This window comes from Trichosurus vulpecula, chromosome 2 (assembly GCF_011100635.1).
Source record: "Trichosurus vulpecula isolate mTriVul1 chromosome 2, mTriVul1.pri, whole genome shotgun sequence".
Classification (NCBI taxonomy): domain Eukaryota; kingdom Metazoa; phylum Chordata; class Mammalia; order Diprotodontia; family Phalangeridae; genus Trichosurus; species Trichosurus vulpecula.
In genome coordinates, this window is record NC_050574.1 from 434,202,249 (window position 1) to 434,208,349 (window position 6,101).

Genomic DNA, 6,101 nt, shown 5'->3' on the forward strand with positions numbered 1-6,101 from the left:
CCTGAACCCCTAGAGCTATTTTCATAATTAATAAGCAAATAACTATTATGTGGCTTATGGCCTAGCCTTCAGAGACTGGAATTATCAAGTTATTCAACTAAGCTAAGCCCAATACCAGGAAGAAGAGCCAAAAGAAAAAATTAGGTTTAACTCTTTGTTCTAAGGAGCTTGGTAACTGGGGCTAAGATTCTTCTACCAGGGAAACAAAAACCATCAGTAATAACTGAAACTCTAAGGAAATAAAACCCAGGATGTTTCTCTGTCCCAAGAAAAAGATTTTTCTGGCTCTGTTTTGCTTCTAAAAGGGCTGGCTAAAACAGGCTTCTTATTTGAGAATTTTGTCTGAGCTAGAAGTTTGAGGCAGGAAAGATTGGAATCAAGCACTGCCCAAAGAGACGACTTATCTCACATCAGAACAGGAGCTTCCTGAGAAGAATGAAGTAGTGTCCGGTGGAAACTATGAAAAAAATGGAAGAACATGCCCATCCAACAGAGACTATGATACCAGTATCATCAGGAGCAGCGCAATGACGCAGCAAGAAGACATAAGCATCAGCATCCCTACAGTGTTATAGGCACGGGTTGACCTTCTACAATCTGTTCCCTACATTTGTACCTCTCCAACTCAGCACTCTAGTCGTACATACTCCCTCTTGTTCTCTCCCTGCAGGGACACCTCCTTAAAGAAAATCTGGACCCAAGTGTCTGGAAGCCAGAAGACCAGGATCTCGCCTCTCTTGAACTGTTGCCAGTTTTGCCCGTCACACAGGTGAGGAGTATTATGCAAGCAATCTCACTAGTGAGGAGAGTCTGAGACTGTTCTTCCCAGTGATCCTGTGTCCGGGAGAGTGCTTGCCAAGTTTACCAAAGAAATATTTTATCGCTGTTTTTCTTACCATGCTGTTGTACTAAATACCTTTTGCTTTTAACTAATTGTGTTCTCTGGCTGACTATCAAAGGTAAAGATATCAGTGGAGGCTCAAGAGCTTTAGCATTAGGGGAGCATATCCACTGAGTACTTTGTACCTGGGGTCTCTGTCCTGCTGGAGTATCTCCCCTGAGAGCTGAGAAGGGCAATGGGTCCACAAGGTGCCCAAGAATGAAACCAGACAAAAAAAGGTGAATTCAGATGCCTTTTACAAATTTTAAAAGTATGGGTAATAACCAAGGAGAACAAATGATCCTAAGCCAAGGAAGCAAACTTAGCCTCATAGATGTCCCTGAGAACTAAGAGGATGGAAGCCATGACTGAAATATTATTGGGAGGATACACTTTATTCAAAAGGAACAGAATAAGTAAAAGGGGAAGGAGGAGTAGCATTGTATATTAAGAAGACATCTATTCATGTGAAGATGACTACAAAAGCATGGTAATGTCTTGTCAGAACAGGGTCAGGAAAACTAAAGCTGTCAATGAGCCGAGGCTAACAGTGAATGCTAAAGACAACAAAGAGAGGGAGGGGAGAGAAGGATCAAAGAAGGAATAGGACTGCCACTAGGGTGCGTAGGGCAATGATAATGGATGATGGACAGGGGGCAGAGCAGCTTGGTTCACGTGGCTTCTGTCTTCTCTACTAAAGAGAATGATCTTTGGACTTGAAAGGGAAGGATGTGAATGGCTAAAGGGGCGTTCATCCCTAAGATAAGAAGGCATATCTACCTGGCCCTGAGTTCAAGTCACCTGGCCCAGATGAAAAAGAACTTGAGCGGATGAAAATATGGGTCTGTTTGATTGCTCAGTCACTGTCAGTGATCTTTGGAGGATCCTGAGGAATAATCGAGGCATTGAAAGATTGGAGAGGGGAAAATGTGGACTGGCGACACGGGCCTCTCTGCTGCGTCTCTCACTAGCTATGCCATCTTCCCACTCCAGGCATTTTCTCTGGTTGTCCTCCATGCCTCTCTACCTCCTCATACCTGCCTCATGGCTTCCCCACCTTCCTTCAGATCTTCAGCTAAAATCTCGGCTTCTGCAAGAAGCCTTCCCCAATCCCCTTTAATGCTAGCTCCTTCCCCCTAGTATTTCCAATTGACCCTACCTATATCTTGTTAGTACACGGTTGTTTGCACATGGGTTGCTCCATTATAATGCGAGCTGTTTGAGAGCAGGCACTGTCTTTTACTTTCTTTGTATCACCGGTGCTTAGTGCAGAGCCCAGCACATAGTAAGTGCTTAATAGATGCTTTTTGACTTGCTGATTTTCGAAAAATGAACAAGTAGGGGAAGGGAGGGTGTACTATCTATTGACCAATGGGCTTGTCTTTGATTTCTGAAAAAATTCCAGAATGTATTTTAGCCGTTTTTTTTAAATTATCTTTTTCAACAATTAAAAATATATTTCATTGTTATTTCCAAATATTTCTCTTTCCCTTCACCTGCCCTTACCCAGTGAGACAAAGTCTTTTTTTTTAATGGAAAAAAAATCACTTGACTGGGCTTCTGGCCCTATTCTATTCCATAACTCAGCTCCCCATCTTTTCTACTCTAAGAGGTAACTCTCCTGAAATCTGAGATTGCTTCCTTAGAGGAGCAAGGGAATAAGCATTTATTAAACTCCAACTATGTGCCAGGCATTGTGTGAAGTGCTTTACAAATATTCTCTCATTTGATCCTCACAACAACCTTGGGAGGTTATCCCAAGGTTATCCCCATTTGGCAGTTGAGAAAACTGAGGCAAACAGAGATTATATGATTTGCCCAGGGTCACACAAGCTAATAAGTTTCTGAGGTGGGATTTGAACTCACATCTTCCAGACTCCAGGCCCAATGTTCTATCTAGTATGGAACCTAGCTCCCTCTGACTTAGAAAATGATCTTTAAAGGACATGACTGATCCTCCAGTCAACCAATGACTAATGACCCTTTAATTACTTCTACCTTTACCGAATAGGTATAACAGAATAAAGGGGAAATGCTAAGTGATCTTACTTGTTTAAACTATAATATTTCATTGTCTCTGTCCCCAGTCCCCTAACATACTATTGCTTTATCAGCTAGTAGTGAGACAGTGAGATCAGTTCTTCAAGGGTCCCCTGATCAATCACCCTTACACTAGAAATATTTTTAAAGAAATAAATCTGTTTTTCTTTCTTATCCCCCATAGAGAAAGTTCATAGTTGTCTCATAGGAATGGGGATGGGTTAGAGAGAAGGCTGATTAATGTCGGGCTTCAGTTTATATCATTTCACTTCTCCATTCAGACAAGGTATTAAAAGAGTCAGTCAGGTTGGCCAGAGAGTTATCCTTGAAGTCAGGAAGACCTGAGTTCAAGTCTTGCCTCTAATATAAACTGTGTGACCCTAGGCAAGTTACTTAACCTCTATAGTACTCTGGTTGCCTGAAAAAATAATGAAGTGCCATGCCTTGATAAGGGAGTGGTTCTGGAACTAGGGATAAGGACTGGACCTGTGATTTCATTCAGTTAGGGAACTTCAAGTGAGGAAACTACCTCTACCAATAAAGGTGAGCACCCTATTTGTGATGTGTAGGCATGGCACCCAGAGCTCTATCCAGTGTGCCATCCAGCTGCCCCTATTTCAACCCTCACCTCTGTTCAGACTCTGATGGAGACGTGCCAAGACACTGAGCCTCAAAGCTACAGGTGGAGAGCAGTGCTCCCCACCACCATTACTGGCCCTGCTTTCTTTCAGCCTGGCCCCTAAATCCACAGTTTGGGGAAGCAACCCTTGTGGTAACTTCCTCTGTAAATATTATAGCCTTCACCTCTTCCGGAGCTACAGAGACCAAAGACCTAGAAAGGAAAGTTCTCACTACCCAAAGTCTTAGCATTGTCAAATGGTCCAACATCAGAAATGGCTGTGGTTCTGCCACTGGAGATGACATTAAGATATGTTACTATTTGCTTTGCTGCTCTACTCAAAGGACCATGGGACCTTTTTATTTGACTACCAGCTAAAAATGCCTGTGTAGGAGTACATGTCTGTGTGTATGTTGCTATTGTGGGTTATATGTGTCCACATGGGTCAGTCTAAATGTAGCTCAAAGAGAGACACAAATAGATCTATCTCCAGAGTGTCCTCCCCGACCCTTCTCCAAGGGCAACTTTGATTTCTGCCAGGAGGGGAAGTATGATATTGGCGTCAGAGGCTGGACACTCTGTTCTTTTCAGAGAAAGGTTACTGTGCTAGAATTATGTCTCTCTGCCTTACTAAATATTGTTTGTTGTTCAGCCTTTTCAGTTATGTCTGACTCCTCCTGACCTGATTTGGGGTTTTCTTGGCAAAGATACTGAAGTGATTTGCCATTTCCTTCTCCAGCACATTTTACAGATGAAGAACTGAGACAAACAGGGTTAAGTGACTTGCCCAGGGTCACATGACTAGCAAGTGTCTGAGGCCAGATTTTCACTCAGGAAGATGGTCTTGAACCCTATTCACTGAGACACCTAACTGCCCAAATATTGTTAGTTGAAGGAAAATAATTTTTAAAATTTAGTATTTTTTTACCCAATTTAATGTAAAAACAATTTTTGACATTTGTCTTAAAATCCGGAGTTCCAAATTCTTTCACTCACTCCCTCCCCTCAACCCCCCTCCCCAGAATGCAAGCAATTTGACATAGATTATACGTGTGAAGTCATGCAAAACATATTTCCACATTAGTCACATTGTAAAAGAAAACACAGACCAAAAAAGGACCCCAAAAGCAAAAACCCAAGAAAAATAAAGAAAAAATATGCTTCAATCTGCATTGAGACTTCATTGCTTCTTTCTCTGGAGATGGAGTGCATTTTTCATCATAAGGCCTTCCGAACTGTCTTGGATCATTGTATTGCTGGGAATACCCGTCATTCACAGTTGATCGTTGAACAATGTTGCTGTTACTGTGTACAATGTTCTCGTGGTTCTCCTCATCTCACTTTGCATCAGTTCATGTAAGTCTTCCCAAGTTTTTCCTGAGAGCATCCTACTCATCATTTCTTATAGACAATAGTATTCCATCACAATCATATACCACAACTTGTTCAGTCATTCCCCAACTGATGGACAATAGGGGAATAATCCTTAAGGTTCAAACTCCGGATCACCGTCCCTTAACAGGGAACATGTGCTTCAAGCTCTATGTCCAAAGGCTTGGCTCCTTTCCCACCAAAGGCCAATTACACAATGACCGCTTATACTAAATAGCAAATAAATCCACTAGCCAAGCCAACAGCAAACAGAAATCAAAGAAGTTATATGAAAGATGAGAAAAGATGCCAGATAATTCCATAGAGTGAATGAGCTCTCCCACTAGGATTGAAACAGCCAAGTTCAACCAGGAGAGAGTCCCAGATGTCAGCCATGGGGAAATTCCGGGAAGTTTGTAGTTTGGTAAGCTGAGGAAAGGGATATGTTTGCTGTGCCAGTTCCTCTATATGTTGGCTTCTTCCTAGAGTCCTTCTTTCCCTAAGAGAATCTAAAACCAAATATCTTCTGTCTTGAAGCTAAAGCACAAAACCGGAATCTCCCCTTTCTTGAGATCTCATCGACTCCTTGGGCAGGCAAGGAGTACTGAGTAACCAATCTCCACCAATGAAAACTGTCTAATGCAAATGTCCTTGGAGCCCCAGTTATACCTATATGTGTCGTCTACCCCCTTGAGAGCAAGAACTACGTCTTTGTCTTGCTTTTCTGTTTGAATCACCAGGCCCTAGCACAATGCTTTGCATTTAGTAAATGCCTAATAAATGTTTTCACATGTTTTCACACTCCTTCATATTTAGTCAATAGTATCTTTCTTTGAATGTGCTTAAAAGTCATATTCTCCTCGGTCATCCTTTGATTTTGCACAGCCCACATAAAAAGGCAAGAGGAGGATGCTACAAGGACCTATAAGCAGAGGCATCTAGCAAATCTGAACAAGGTCCCCCGCTGGAGGGAATAAGGGAGAGATTAGGGAAGGAGCACTGTCCACCAGGAGCACAGGGTAAATCTCCAAGCTGGAAGGGCCTGAGAGCAGTGAAGAATTCTGCGCTACTTGAGAACCACTGTTGGAAGGAAGGGTCAGGAGTGTCTTCCAGGTATTCGCCAAGTCCAACTCCTTCTAAACATGAATGCCCTATCCCGAAGTGTGCTGGTAAATATTTCACAAATGGTTC